Source organism: Nycticebus coucang, chromosome 12, assembly GCF_027406575.1.
Source record: "Nycticebus coucang isolate mNycCou1 chromosome 12, mNycCou1.pri, whole genome shotgun sequence".
Taxonomy (NCBI): Eukaryota; Metazoa; Chordata; class Mammalia; order Primates; family Lorisidae; genus Nycticebus; species Nycticebus coucang.
Window position 1 is genome coordinate 71472229 of NC_069791.1, and position 16490 is coordinate 71488718.

A 16490-nucleotide genomic window follows, 5' to 3' on the forward strand; every position below is an offset into this window, starting at 1 on the left:
TTTTTTTTTTTTTGAGACAGTCTCACTTTGTCGCCCTCGGTAGAGTGCCGTGCCGTTCCTTTTTGGAACCGCTTACTCTTTCATTCACCCAACAGATGATTCCTGGATGCTTGTCTTTTGGCAGAGAGATGAACGCGGCACAGTTTTTGTCCACAGATAGGACTGTAAGACTGAGCGATTCTCTTGCCTCAGCCTCCCGAATAGCTGGGACTACAGGCGCCCCCCACAACGCCTGGCTATTTTTTGGTTGCAGTTGTCATTGTCGTTTAGCAGGCCCGGGTCAGGTTCGAACCCGCCAGCCTCAGTGCATGTGGCTGGCGCTGTGACTACTGTGTTACGGGCGCCGCCTCCAGTAAGTATCTTTCTTCCCACCCCCTCAGAATGCTGTCTCATTTCTGGATCAATCTAATACGCAATTGAAAGATATTAGGAAGAGACAAATTTACGACAGCGGTGATGACCTGCCCAGCAAATTCCTGGCCTGTTACATTTATACTGGCTTCCAAGCCCCTCCTACACTTAACTTGTCTATAGTTCAGGTTAAAAGTAAAAGTATCCGGAGCAGGTAGGAGAGAGTGCTAATTTCCGTCACAACAAGATTTTGCAGATGTAAGGTCACTGAGACGCAGCCCTTAGGAATGAACAGCTAACACGCAAGGGGAGAGGTTCTTCATGATAACTGCATTAGGACCTGGAGCATACTTTATTTATTTATTTAGAAACAGAGACCCACTATGTTGTCCTCCGTAGAGTGCTGTGGTGTCACAGCTCACAGCAACCTCAAACTCTTGGGCTTAAGCTATTCTCTTGCCTCAGCCTCCCAAGTAGCTGGGACTACCGGTGCCCACCACAATGCCAGCTATTTTTGTTGTTGTTGTTGCTGTTTAGCAGACTGAGGCTGGATTTGAACCCTCCAGTCCTGGTGCATGTGGCTGGTGCCCTAACCACTAAGCTAAGGGCGCTGAACCTGGAGTATACTTTTAGAGTATTTTATTCTTTTCTTTTGTATTTTATTCTTTTTCTTTTATATTATTTAAAACCGTGATTTAGATGATACTCTGAAATCCAGTTTTCTTCATTGGAAAAATATATGCTTTGCAACATGATTCTCAGCAACACATAGCAGCAAAAAGGAGATTTATTTCCTTTTAACTAAACAAGCTATTCTGTAACTTTAATTCATTTACCTTGTTGCCAAGTTTTTGGCCAGGTGGGCTGTTCACTGTATCTGTATGCTGCTAAGACCCAACATCTCCTAAGATTTTTTTCTGTGTAACCTTGGCTCTGCACCTAAACTTCCCGTTTTCTGTTTCACTTCCTTTTGGTCATTATTCCTGTTGTATTCACCGGCTCCCATTATTTTCTGTCTACTTTGCCTTTGTAACTGACAGCTAGAAGAATGATTTAATGACAAAAATCATAAAAGCTCATTGTGAATGAGCCTTGTGGTCAAGTGCTAATGAGAAGGTGCTTTCTTGGCCAGAGTTTAAGTTAAATAGATCACTGTCTCGATTTATATTCTTGAGCCTACATGATTGGAAATCAAATAGGCATCAGCATATTCTCTTTTATTTTGTTATTAGCTTTGTTCTAATAGGATCTGAAACTCAGATCCTATTAGACACAAAAACTCCAACAGATTGAGCAATGTTTTTACCAAATAGAGGTATTAAGCTACAAAAGAGAATTCAGATGTATTTACAGATTTGCCTATTCATTTAGCAACTATTTATCCAACACGTGTACAGATTATTTAGTAGAAAAATGAGTTTAGACTTGACTTAAGTTCAGCTAAGGGAGCATCCCTACTCTCTGCCTTCCCAAGATCTAAAAAGTAACAGTTATAATCATAATATTTTATGGTATTACCAATGTACTTAATAGTTTATGCAATTTTTTAATGTCTTAAGGTGCTAGGAATATTAAATTAATTATCACTCACTTTACTTTTACAATAACAAAGGGAACCTTTATTGAGGATATTCTGGACCAGAATTTAATTTACCCTTGCAATGAGGCAGAATTGCAGCAGCATCATGAGTGGCTTATGAGGACTTAGCTTCCCACAATCTCCATTAGCCTTCCCTTCTCAAAATCACCCCAAATAATTAGATTATTGGTGTGATTAAAATATGAATGTTAAATATGCAGACAAAGCTTCAGTCCCTTCCAACTACATTACCACTCCTAAGTCCCTCCTATGTAGTTATTCTGGAACTTTTGCTGGTCCTCTCCTACTTTTCCTCTATAGCATCCTAGCTCAAAGCTCCTAAGAATCTAAGACAAAACAGTTAATATTGATCAGTCATTTCAAGGTCATCCTGAAGGAAACCCTGACTAGTTGCCATCAAGAAATAGGTCTGTTTCATGTTCATAATGAGGGTCTAAAGAGAAAAACAAATAGATCTGCAGAAAATCAACTTACCACCAATGCAAGAATAAACATGATAAGCATATCTGTCAACTAGAAAACTCAAAACTATTTTTACAGAAGGATGTCTTTATGTCTACTTATTACTTTTTTTTTGAAACAGAGTCTCACTATGTCACCCTGGGTAGAGTTCTGTGGTGACACAGTTCACAGCAACCTCAAACTCTGGGGCTTAAGCGACTCTCTTGCCTCAGCCTCCCAAGTAGCTGGGACTACAGGTGCCCACCACAATACCCAGCTATTTTGTTGTTGTTTTTGTCATCGTTTTAGCAGGTCCAGGCTGGGTTTGAACCCACCAGCACCGGTGTATGTGGCCAACACCCTAACCAGTGAGCTATGGACATCGAACCACGTCTACTTATTTTAATACACAAATATTTTCTGTTGTTTACTCTTGAATAAAGTTGCTAACTATCAGAGACAAATATTGATACTCAGAAGCACTTTCCCCCTTAAGCTTGCATATAAAACTGCATGGATATTTAATCCGTAGTTTCCCTTTTCCTTGAATGGGAAATTGGTGATATTTATATTTTCTTTTACTTCTACATGTGAAACTGGGAGTGAAAGTAAGGGGTTGGCTGAAAAGCAGGAACATTTTGCAGAAGCGAAATCACCAACTGCTGCACTGAGAAGATGTTCCCAGCTGCTGTCCGTTCAGCCATGTCTGTAGGAAGACAACTTGGAGCAGCACTAGGGAACCTCAGTGTGGGAGAAACAGCAGTCTGGGCTCAGTGATTATTTTCCATCAGATAGTTTCTATGGAAAAGAAACCTCATAGGTATTTGATAGAATTATTATTATTATTATTTTTGAGATAGAGTGTCACTCCGTTGCACTGGGTAGAGTGCTGTGGCATCATCATAGCTCACAGTAACCTCAAACTCCTGGTCTCAAGCAATCCTCTTTGCCTCAGAATAGTTGGGATTTCAGGTGCCCACCATGACACCCAGCTAATTTTTCTATTTTTAGTACAGATGGGTTCTCACTTTTTCTCAGGCTGGTCTCGAACCCCTGAGCTTAAGTAGTCCACACACCTCGGCCTCCCAGGGTGCTGGGATTACAGGCATGAGCTATTGTTCCTGGCCACTATTTGGCAGAATTCAGAACACAACATTGCAGTATTTATACTGAAGACAAAATCTTTGAATGTAGCAAGCATGGGAAAACTTATACATCTTATTGAACATGAGAAAAACACTAAAGTGGGCAGCTCCTGTGGCTCAAAGGAGTAGGGCGCTGGCCCCATATACCAGAGGTGGCGGATTCAAACCCAGCCCCGGCCAAAAACTGCAAAAAAAGAAAAACACTAAAGAAAAACCATGTGAACATAAGGAGTGTGGGAAAGCATTTAAGTGAAGCTCAGATCCTATTAGACACAAGAATATTTGTAGTGAAGAGAAATTCTATTAATGTGATAAATGTAGGTAAACCTTCAGCTAGAGTCCAAATCTTAACAGTGTATAATTCATATAAGAGAGAAATGTAGTTAATGTGGAAGGGCTTTCAGGGAAAATGAACACTCGTTCAGTATGTGATAGTTCATACTGGAGAAACAATATCTTTTTTTTTTTTTTTTTTTGTAGAGACAGAGTCTCACCCTATGGCCCTCGGTAGAGTGCCGTGGCCTCACACAGCTCACAGCAACCTCCAACTCCTGGGCTTAGGCGATTCTCCTGCCTCAGCCTCCCGAGCAGCTGGGACCACAGGCACCCGCCACAACGCCCGGCTATTTTTTGGTTGCAGTTTGGCTGGGGCTGGGTTTGAACCCGCCACCCTCGGTATATGGGGCCGGCGCCCTACCGACTGAGCCACAGGTGCCGCCCTATCTTTTTTTTTTTTTTTTAATTGTATTTGCTTTTTATGTTTTTTACTTTTTTTTTTTCTTTTGAAGTTTTTGGCTGGGGCTGGGTTTGAACCCGCCACCTCCGGTATATGGGGCCGGTGCCCTACTCCTTTGAGCCACAGGTGCCACCCTGGAGAAACAATATCTAACTGTAGGAAATCTTTCACTTGAGTCTCACACCTTATTCAACATCAGGGAATTCACACTAGAGGCTGAGGAGGGAGGATCACTTGAGGCCAGGAGTTCAGGACCAGCCTGAGCAACATAGCAAGACCCCAGGCCCCATCTATGAAAATATAAAACACTTATGCAGCATCAAATAATTCAAACTGGAAAGAAACCCCATTTGTTTTGACGAAGCAGGCAGAAAATTGTTTGGAAGAAGTTCAACCATTCCTCAGAAAATTCCTCCTGAAAAAAACCTTGTAAGTGCAAGGAATGTGGGAAAGTCTTAGTTGATGATTAAGAGTGATTTATCATTTGATACTTCATATTGGAAAAAGCCTCAGGAATATGAGGAAAGGTTCAGTTTAAGGTCAGTTCTTCTTGGCTACCAGAGAATTCTTAGTGAAGAAATGAGTTTGGGGAAGGTTTCTAAACTAATAAACTAAGTTTATTTTTTTATTTTTTATTTTATTTTATTTTATTTTTGAGACAGAGTCTCACTCTGTTGCCTAGGCTAGAGTGCCATGGCCTCAGCCTAGCTCAATGCAACCTCAAATTCCTGGGTTCAAGCAATCTCCCTCCCTCAGCCTCCTGAGTAGCTGGGACTACAGGCACCCGCTATGACAACCTGGCTTATGTTTTTTATTTTTAGTAGGAAAAATAAAACTTTTTTTTTTTTTGAGACAGAGTCTTCCTATGTTGCCCTCGATAGAGTGCTGTGGTGTCACAGCTCACAGCAACCTCAAACTCTTGGGCTTAAGCGATTCTCTTGCTTCAGCCTCCCAAGTATCGGGGACTACAGGCGCCTGCCGCAACACCTGGCTAATCTTTTTACGATTGTCATTGTTTAGCTGGCCTGGGCCAGGTTTGAAACCGCTGTCTTCGGTGTATGTGGCTGGCGCTGTAACCACTGTGCTACAGGTGCCGAGCCCAGAGTCTGACTCTTGTTCAGGCTGGTCTCTGAGCTCAAGTGATCCTTCTGCCTTGCCCTCCCACAGTGCTAGGATTACTGGCATGAGCCACTGTGCCCAGCCAACATTAAGTTTATTAAACATCAGAGCATTTATACCAAAGATTACTTCTGTGAACTTAAGATTTTTAATATTCACAATTACACCTCATTTAGAATAATGATATTCTAAATATCATAATTTTCTCCTGTCCAAAACTTTCTTAGTGCTTCCATAATGCTGTTTAGCATATGATCTTGTATTTTGACTTATATGAGGTTTTCTTCCATACCATGTGGTCTTTAATAACTTATTATTAAGTCTAAGAAGTAATAGAGGAAAACAGGGACCTTGTTAAGTCCAGAACTCCAAAAATATAGAAGGTGCGTTAAGGCCAAGACAGAGTCTGTTCTGAATGAGATGGAGGCCTAGTGGTAGCATTGTGCTAACTCTGATATCACTGTGGCTTGTTCATAGTTGTGCCCTGTAAATGTGGTCACTCCCATGAGCTACAATTCTGCATTGTTAAGGCTCACCTTAGATGGGTAATGGTTGGGCAACTATGCTTAAGTTCAGAGTTTAATGGAATAATCTTAATTTTTACTGTAAGGTAGGAGAATGCCAGTGTGGTGAAAGCTGTATGGCCTGTAATCCCAGTACTTTGGAAGGCCAAGGCAGGAAGATTGCTTGAGGCCCAGAGTTTCAGCAATGTAGCAAGATCCTGTTTCTAAAAAAAAAAAAAAAAAAATCTAAAAATTCGCCAGGTGCGATGGTGGCACATGTCTGTAACTACTTGGGAGCCTGAGGTGGGAGGATCACTTGAACCCAGGAAGTTCGAAGTTACAGTGAGTTACGATCATGCCACTGCACTCTAGCCTGGGTGACAAAAAACCTAGAATTTTGCAGCAGGAAATGATTGAAAATCTTTAACTGCTCATTTTTCAAAGAACAAAATATGATCAAAGAAGTTGGGCAATTTTTTCAAGGCTTAGTACTTAGGGATGGAAACCTTCCTAGGTCTTTTGACCCTATAAATTGTCTATAGCAATTTCTTAATGCACTATTACCTCTTTTGATTTGTGGTAGAGCAACTTTTTAAAAAAGCAATTTTGATGTAAAATCATCTATTTTGGGTCAAAAAGGCAGGTAGCTCTGTCGTTCCTGAGTGGGATGCCTGTGTGAGCTAGATTACTCAAAATGTTCCAGTATAAAAGAAGCCCCCTAAAGCACTTGGAAGAGTTCAAATGCTAGAAGGGATGTTCCAGGAGACCAGCTGTGACTAAAAGGTGAATAGAGGCTGCTTCCTCTGAAAAATAAGATCACATCAAGCTGGGCAAATCTAAGAGCTAGCAAAGGCATTGAACCTTCCTAGATGCCAAAATTGGTAAGATATTTTTAAAATTCTGGAACTTTTATTGATTTAACAACTGAGAGGATGAAAGCAGTGGAAAAATATGAAGACATCTATAACTTTTATAAGTTTTTCTATACTGGGAAGGTTTTTGTTTGGTGTTGAATTGCCTGAGCTTTATGTGTTATGGGCTGAATTGTGTCCTCCAAAATTCACACGTTGAAGTCCTAACCTCCAGGACCTCAGAATGTGACTGAAGTGGAGATAGGTTTTAAAAGAGGAAATTAAGTTAAAATGAGGTCATTAGGGAGGGCCCTATCCCAACATAACTGGCGTCCTTCTAAGATGAGGAGATTAGGACACAGACACACAGAGAGGAGACAATGTGAAGACAGAGAGAGAAGGTGGCCCTCCCCCAGCTAAGGAGAAAGGCCTCAGAGAAACCCAACTTTCTGACACCTTGATATCAAACTTCCAGCCTCCAGAACTGTGAAGAAATAAACTTTTGTTGTTTAAACCACCCAGTCTGTGGTCCTAGCAAATTATTAATAATACAACATGTAAAAGTCAGCTAGTGCATGTCTTTTTATAATTTTACAGAAACATTCCTTACCATATCCTGGTGAGTACACAACACAGTCTTCCTTTGGGTTTCAGCTTTGCTGTTGCAGAGTTTTCCTGATCTGATTCCCAGGCAAGCTTTGTGCATTCCTGGCTTCTTTGATTGTTTCTGCCATGCACTCTGAGTGTAGGATGCAGAAGCAGCTTTTCAGATACTGGTGTTTAACTCCCAAAGGGCATGAAGAAAAAGGTCTTTGTACATCTTCTGTGATCATGGAGGCTCTGAGGACAGGTCTGCTGGCCTCTTGCTATTCTCAGACCCCTACTTAGTGTTCTGGAGGAGTTTGGAGGAAGGGGGGGAAAGAGCTGAGCTTCAGTTCCCTTTAGGTGTGAGGGTGGTCTTTCTGTGTGCAGTGAGGAGCTAGGCTCAGAGACTCATGATCCCTAACACACTTCCCTTCCTTTCTCTGGCCAGGTTGTCTCACTTGCCCCCCGACCTCAGAACATCCAGCTTTGCCAACCCTGCAGGAAGATCTTGGTAGGGAGCAATCTCCATTCTGACCATATACTGTGCAGCCTCACAGGGCACTGGAGCAAGAGCCAGGTCACAGTAGACCCTGATGGAAACTTTAATAAAAACATTTAGCTCAAAGAGTAGGATAGAGAGGCCAACCTTTGTGAAGATATATATTGCAAACTAATAGTACTGGCCATGTGCCCAGTACTATGTGATGTATAAGCCCTAAAAAGATAAAAGAGCAAAACAAAAGAAAAGAAAAACCCTAGCATCTCCCCAACACAAGCTCGTCTAGTGAAGATTAGGTAAAGCAGTTTTTACAGTATGATGAGCAGAGTGTTCCGCCTCTTACCAGAACACAGAGAGGAGGGGTCTGAACACCAGCCTGCAAAGCTAAATAAACATTTAGAAGAGGAAATGGCAGAGCTGAGTTTTGAAAGGTGAGTAGCAGCTGGTCAGAGGGAGAACAGTTTAGTACAAAAGACAATTTAGGATAAAGGGCGAGAATTTGACTTTGGAGGCATGTTCCTGCTGGGTGCAGCCCTGGCACCTAATAGCTAAATGACCTTGAGTGAGTTTCTCAATGTCTCAGCTTCAGTTCTATCATCTGTAAAATGGATATAATAACCGTTTCATATTGTTATTTTGAGGATCCCTTGAAATAATGTACATTGCCTGAAAAAAAGTAGATGCTCGGTAAATCACAAAGGATTTCTAAAGAAAGGATACAGGACTTGTTATATATAAGGGGGGAATGGCAGGGGGAAGGGGGAGGCTTCAGATGAAGCAGGGCCTCGTGTGCTAGGTTGAAGGAGCTGGGGCTTCATCTCACAGGCAGCAGCAGAATAGTGTGATCAGATTTATGTCTTAATAATACCACTCTTGACATCGTTAGGGAGCATGAATGATGAATTGGTCTTGGTGAGGAATGATTTAAGGAGACTCTGGGTCAAGGCAGGGGATAGAGGGTGACACCAGAGATGTTTGGTGGTAGGATCACCAGGCCTTGGTAACCAACTGGATGTAGAGAGGGAGGGAGTGGATGTGCAGTAGAAGGCCAGGTGTCCAGATCCTAGGGACAGAAGGACCTTAAGTCAGGAGGACGTGCTGGGTAGGAGGTAGGAGACCTTATGTGTGCTATGTGGCATGAGATGGAGGGGTCTTGAGTCAGTCATTGGTAGCCAATGACTTAATCAATCATGCTTACATAATGACACTGCCCGAGACGCACATGGGTGGCCCCAAAGGTTGCTTCCTGTAAGCCCCAACCCCCCATTGCCTTCCGCTGCCCACCTGGCTTGACCCCTCTTTTTACCTTCTGTTTGTTTTTTTTCAGACAGCCTCAAGCTGTTGCCCTGGGTAGTAGAGTGCTGTGACATCACAGCTCACAGCAACCTCCAACTCCTGGGCTTAAGCGATTCTGTTGCCTCAGCCTCCCAAGTAGTTGGGACTATAGGCACCTGTCACAATGTCCGGGTATTTTTTTTTTTTTTTTTTTTTTTTGAGACAGAGCCTCAAGCTGTTGCTATGGGTAGAGTTCTGTTGCATCACAGCTCGCAGCAACCTCCAACTCCTAGGCTCAAGTGATTCTCCTGCCTCTGCCTCCCAAGTAGCTGGGACTACAGGTGCCTGCCACAATGCCTGGCTATTTTTTTTTTTTTGGTTGCAGCCATCATTGTTGTTTGTCAGACCTGGGCTGGATTTGAACCTATGAGCTCAGGTGTATGTGGCTGGCACCTTAGCCGTTTGAGCCATAGGCGCCGAGCCAATGCCCGGCTATTTTTTGGTTATAGTTGTCATTGTTGTTTGGTAGGCCCAGGCTGGATTTGAACCCACCAGCTCTGGTGTATGTGGCTGGCATGCTAGCCACTGAGCTACAGCTGCTGAGCCCATTTTGAATTACTTTTTGTACAACATGAGTTTTAGGTTGAGATCCATTTTCTTGTTTACAGATGTCCAATTGCTCCAGCATCATTTGCTGAAAAGACTCTACTGAATTGTTTGCACCCTTGTGGAAGATTTGTTGGAAGTATTTGTAGGGATACACCCAACAAGTACACCCAAGATTTGTTGGGTTTATTTCTATTTCTGGATGCTCTCTTCTGTTATTTTGATCTATATTTCTATTTGTGATCTATGTGTCTATCCTCTCTCCACACATTGTCTTGAATACATTATCTATAGAGTAAGCCTTATAGTCAGGTAGCATATGCCTCCCACTTTAACTTTTTTCAAAATTGTTTTGGCTCTCTTAGTTCCTTTTCTTTCCATATATAAGAGCTGTCCAGAAAGTGCCATGTAATATGACAATAAAGACATACATGGCTGGGAATACTTTTTGGACAGCCTTCATATATTTTAGAACATGATTGCTAATATACCTAAAATTGTTTCTGTGATTTTGATAGGAATTGCATCAAACCTATAGGTCAATTTGGGAAGTGATTATCTTCACTACATTACATCTTCCAATATATGATCACAATGTCTCTTCATTTATTTTGATTTTATTTGCATATTTTTTAGTTCTCAGTGTACAAATTCTGTATATATTTTGTCAGATTTATTAATATAACTAATGTTTTGAATGAAGTATTTTTTATTTCAGAATATTAGGGGGCACACACATTTTGTTTACATACTTTTTTTTGGACAGATCGAGTCAAAGTGTGTCCTTCACCCAGATAGTGTGCACTATGCCCAACAGGTAATGAAGGATGTTTTAAATACAGTTTTCATGTGTCATTGCTAGTATGTTGAAATACAATTAATTTTTCCGTGTTGCCTTTTTTTTTTTTTTTTGAGACAGAATCCACTCTGCTACCCTAGGTAGAGTGTTGTGGTGTCACAGCTCACAGAAACCTCAAACTCTTGGGCTCAAGTGATCCTCTTATCTCAGCCTCCCAAGTAGCTGGGACTATAGGCGCCCGCCACAATGCCTGGCTTTTTTCTATTTTAAGTAGAGATGGGTTCTCACTCTCACTCAAATCCCTGGTCTCAAATTCCTGTGCTCAAGGAATCCACCCACTTCGGCCTCCCAGAGTGCTAGGATTATAGGAATGAGCCATTGCACCCAATCGTGTGTTGGTCTTGTATCCTGAGACATTGCTGAACTCATTATTAGTTTTAGAAGTTTGTTATTATTGTTGATTCCTTGAGCCTTTCTATATAAGATAATCATGCTATCTGAAAGTAGGAAGTTTTATTTCCTCTTTTGCAATCTGTGTGCTTTTTATTTCCTTTTCTTGCCTTATTATATTGGCTAGATCTTCCAGTATCGTGTTGAATAAGATGGTAAGTGCAGACATCCTTGTCTTATTCCTAATCTTAGGGGAAATACATTCAGCCTTTCCCCATTTAGAATGATATTAACTGTACATTTTTTAAAATTTTTTTATTATTATTATTATTTTTTTATTGTTGGGGATTCATTGAGGGTACAATAAGCCAGGTTACACTGATTGCAATTGTTAGGTAAAGTCCCTCTTGCAATCATGTCTTGCCCCCATAAAGTGTGACACACACCAAGGCCCCAAATTGTAGATTTTTTGCAGATGTTCTTTATCAGGTTGAGGAAGTTCTTTCTATTCCAAGTTTTCCGAGAGTTATCCTAAATGGATGTCAAATATTGTTAAATGCTTTTCTACATCAATTGATAGGATCCTGTGGTTTTTCTTCTTAGCTTTTTAATATGATGGATTACAGTCTTTAATTTTTTTTTTTTTGAGACAAAATCTCACTATGTTGCTCTCAGTAGAGTGCTGTAGCATCATAGCTCACAGCAACCTCCAACTCCTGGGCTTAGGTAATTCTCTTGCCTCAGCCTCCCGAGTAGCTGGGACTACAGGTGCTCACCACAACGCCTGGCTATTTTTTGTCGCAGTTTGGCTGGGGTTGGGTTCTAACCCGCCACCCTCGGTATATGGGGCCGGCGCCCTACCCACTGAGCTACAGGCACCGCCCAGTGTTCATATTTCTTATAAGTAAAATTCTTCAGCGAAACTATCTGGGTCTGGAGATTTCTTTTTCAAGAGTGTGAGGAAAGAGTTAACACAGCAGGTCTGTTTTGTCATTTTTAACTGATCTCTGTAGTCATGTGATGGCCCTTGGTCCAATTTGGAGAACTTCTGGAATATTCATGTAGCTACTGCGTGAGATGTTATTCTCTACGCCCAAAATGGTGGGTCAAGATGAACCAGGGTTTCAGCATGTTTAAGTAAACATGAGGATTCATAATGCCCACTCAGTACGTGGTTTGGAGTTATGCTCAGGTAGGTGATTAGAGGAATTTTCGACTCTTGAACTCAAGTGGAATTTCCTGGGCAAGGACATCTCACACATGTCCCTGCTGTTTGCCATCCCCGCAGAGAGAAAGGCCAAAAGACTTTGACTCTCCAGCCTTCATCTATTAATATCTTTCCCCCTGCTGTTCCTGCACTGGATCCTTTGCTATAATAAATCTTAACTTAGAGTATAACTTTATCTAGCATCGTGGGTCCTTCCAGTGAATCACTAATCTAGTTCTATGGGGCCACCAAAACAGGACATTGTTTTTTTTTAAAGCTGTGAATTCAGTTTTTAAAGTTGTTACAAGATTTTTCAAATTATCTATTTTGTATTAAGTGACTTTTGGTAGTTTGTAGTTTTCAAGTAATTGGTCCATTTCATCCAATTTGTTAAATTTGTTTATTTGGTGGCCAGGCATGGTGGCTCATGCCTGTAATCCTAGCACTCTGGGAGGTCAAGACCAGTGGATCGCTTAGGCCCAGGAGTTCGAGACCAACTTGAGCAATAGTGAGACCCTGTCTCTATTAAAAATGAAAAACTGGATTGCTTGAGCCCAAGAATTTGAGGTTGCTGTGAGCTATGACACCATGGTGCTCTACCAAAGGTGACAAAGTGAGACTCTAACTCAAAAAATATTTATAGATAGGGTCTTGCTCTATCACCCAAGCTGGAGAGCAGTGGTGTGACCATAGCTCACCTTAGCCTCAAACTGCAGGGCTCAAGCAATCCTCTTGTTTCAGCCTTCTGAATAGCTAGGACTATAGGCCCACACTACTACACTTTGGCTGATTTCTTTATTTTTTTGTAGAGATGGGAGTCTTGACTGTGCTGCCCAGGCTGGTCTCAAACTCTTGGCCTCAAGGAATCCTCCTACCTTGGCCTAACAAAGTGCTGGGATTATAGGTGTGAACAACCACACCCAGCCCTAAATTGTTAAATTTATAGGGGTAGAGTTGTTTATAGTATTCCCTAATTATCATTTTAAGATCTGCAGACTCTGTAGTGATAGACAGTGTTATTCTTGACATTGGTAATTTGTGTCTTCCTCTTCTTTTATCAGTCTTGTTAGAGGTTTATCAACTTTATTGATAAAGAACTAGTTTTTTGTTTCATTGACTTTCTGTTGTTTTTGTTTTTCCATTCCATTTATCTTTTATAATTTTCTTCCTTTTGTTTGGGCTTATTTTACTTTTCTTTTACTAGTTTCTTGTGGCGGGAGCTTAAATTATTAGAGATCTTTCTGTAAGCATTTAGGGCTGTGAATTAACCTCAGCCTACTTTAGTTGTATCCCGCAAATACTGATATGTTGTATTTTTATTTTAGTTCAATGTGACTTTTTTTTTTCTAGAGACAGAGTCTTACTTTATCGCCCTCAGTAGAGAGCTTACAGCAACCTCCAACTCCTGGGCTTAGGCATTCTCTTGCCTCAGTCTCCCAAGTAGCTGGGACTACAGGCACCCACCACGATTCCCAGCTATTTTTTGTTGCAGTTTGGTCAATGTGATTTTAAAATTTATCTTGATGGTGGCGCCTGTGGCTCAAACGAGTAGGGCACCAGCCCTATGGGTTCAAACCCAGCCCTGGCCAAAAAAAACAAAACAAAAAACTTACCTTGAGATTTCCTTTTTTTTTTTCTTAGCATCTCAAGTGTTCTATAGAGACTTCCTACTTAACTCATGAATTAAAGTGTGTATTATTTAATGTCTATGTGTTTGGAGATTTTTTTCCTGCTATTTTCTGTTACTGATTTCTAGTTTGATTCCATTATGGTCGGAGATCGCACTCTGTATGATTTCAATTCTTCTGCATTTGTTAAGGTTTGTTTCACACCTATAATCCTAGCACTCTGGGAGGCCAAGGTGGGTAGATTGCTTGAGCTCAGGAGTTGAAGACCAACCCAAGCAAGAGTGAGACCCTGTGTCTACTAAAAATAGAAAAACTAGCCAAGTGTTGTGGCGGGTGCCTGTAGTCCCTGCTACTTGGGAGGTGGAGGCAAGAGGATCACTTGAACCTAGAAGTTTGAAGTTGCTGTGAGTTAGGATGCCAAGACACTCTATCTAACCTGGGGACAACAAAGTGAGACTCTGTCTAAAAAAATAAAAGAACACTGCTACAAAATGTTAACATGTTAATAATTATGGAGTGGTAAAAATATAAACATACACAATTCAGAAACCATAAAATGAAAATGTACATAGTAAACTCTGATCTATTTAAAAATACAAACAAACTTGAAAGACAAATAACAAATTTGGAAAGATATCTGCACCAGATTTGACATATAAAGAACTATGATCTTCAATAAATACAAAACTTTTGCAAATCAAGAAAGGGAAAAATAAGTAGAAAATAAAATATAAGAGGCCTCTCTTAGGGTCACTGTGACATCTTTTACACATGGCCCTCCTCCCCCTGGTCCCAGGATGGCTGCTTTGCCTTCAGGGGTCATCTCCAGGACCAGGCAGGAAGAAGGGGGGCAAGCAGGGACAAGGTGCAGAGGCTGCTTCCTTTCACAAATTTTCTTGGAAGCCCAAATTTTGCTTCTGTCTCTTTTGCCGGAACTGTCCCATAGGGACTGTCCATGAGGAGGGAAGGTTCTGGGTTTTTTTAACTTTCATAGTATAAAGTACACAAATCCTATGTATCTGATCTGATGGATTTTCACAAAATGAACATACCCATCAGACCAGCATCCAGAGCAAGAAACAGCCTCCTTGCAACTCCCATGCTGCCTCCCTGTCATTAGAGAAGGTGTTTTTTAGGGGGCACATTCTCACTGTAACCAAGATTGGGTTCATTAAGAAAGAAAATAAATATATAAAATACATCACCAGTAGTCTATCACATTCATCATTTTATTTTATTTTTTAGTACATTCATCATTTTATATATTTGCTCAAAGGCTTCTTATCCTTAAACTTTCTTCCAAAATCTTTCATTCTCAGTCCAAAAAATTTTTCTGCTTCAAGACAGCGCAGCTGCCAGGTACAGTGTCTCATGCCTATAATCCTATCAATTTAGTAGGCTGAAGCAGGAGAATCACTTGAGCTCAGGAATTTGAGACCAACCTGAGCAAGAGCGAGACCCCATCTCTAAAAATAGCCAGGCATTTGGCAGGCACCTGTAGTCCCAGCTACTTGGGAGGCTGAGGAAGAGAATCACTTGAGCTCGAGAGTTTGAGGCTGCTATGAGCTATGATGCCATGGAACTCCACCAAAGACAACAATGTGACACTCTAAAAAAAAAAGCAGCCGATACTGACATTTTCTTTGATTTCATACTGTGGGACAGGGACCATGAACAATCAATGGGCTGACTCCAAAGCAGGAACTCTATGCATCAGAATCACGGATGGATATAATGAGATGATCCCTGTAGGCTGCTGACCAGGCCCCTGATTTGGAGAGGTCTGTGAATACGGAGACATTCCAGAGAACCATTTTAGGAACCTCTTCCATGTGCGGGATAAATATGGAAAAAACTTGTGATTTCAATTTGCATTATTTTAGAAGTGAGAAAACCCCCAAATAAGATATATATGGCCAAGGCTTGGTACAGACACTAGAATTTATTTGATGTTACGGTATTCGTATTAGAATATCTCTGACTGTTATGAATACAAGGCAGTTTCCCTGGAGCTCCCATCCTATTGAACATTGTAACATTCATCTTAGAGAGAATCCCAGGGGATGGGGTAGGCATTATCAGCATTCCAACATGGCATCAGTTAATTCACATGCAATAGAAAGTGTACAAATGCATAAATGTGCCAGGGCTTTCAGGAAAGTAAAGCTCATTCAACGTCAGAGAATTCACATTGGAGAAAAACCATATGTACGTAATAGATATAAAATTGCTTTTGGATGGTGCTCAGAGCTAATTAGACATCTGGGATTTCATAGCAGAGAGAGGCTCTGAATATAATGGGTGAGGAAGAACCTTCAATCAGAGTTCTATCCTTAGACAATATCAGCTAATTCATTTGGAACTTAAATTGGTCATATGCAATGAATATGGAAAACTATCTAGGGGAAGTGTGGGGCATACTGAACATTAGATCATTCATTCTGGAGAGATGATTATGAGTATAATCAATGTGGAAAATCACTTGGGGATAGCTTAGCACTTTTTCATCACTGGAGAATTCACAGGAAAGAACTGCTCTTATAAGGACTGTGGGAGAGCTTTCGTCAGTAATCAGGCTAATTCATACTGGAGACAAACCTCGATGATGAAGAACAGGGAAAAGCCTTCAGTTCTTTTCCTTTTTGGACTTCAGAAAATCCTTAGTGATGCACAGGGAAACTTTCTGGGGAAATTCCTGGTTTATTAAGTATCTTATTAAAGCATTAATACCATCAAAGTAGGAGTTCAACCTTTT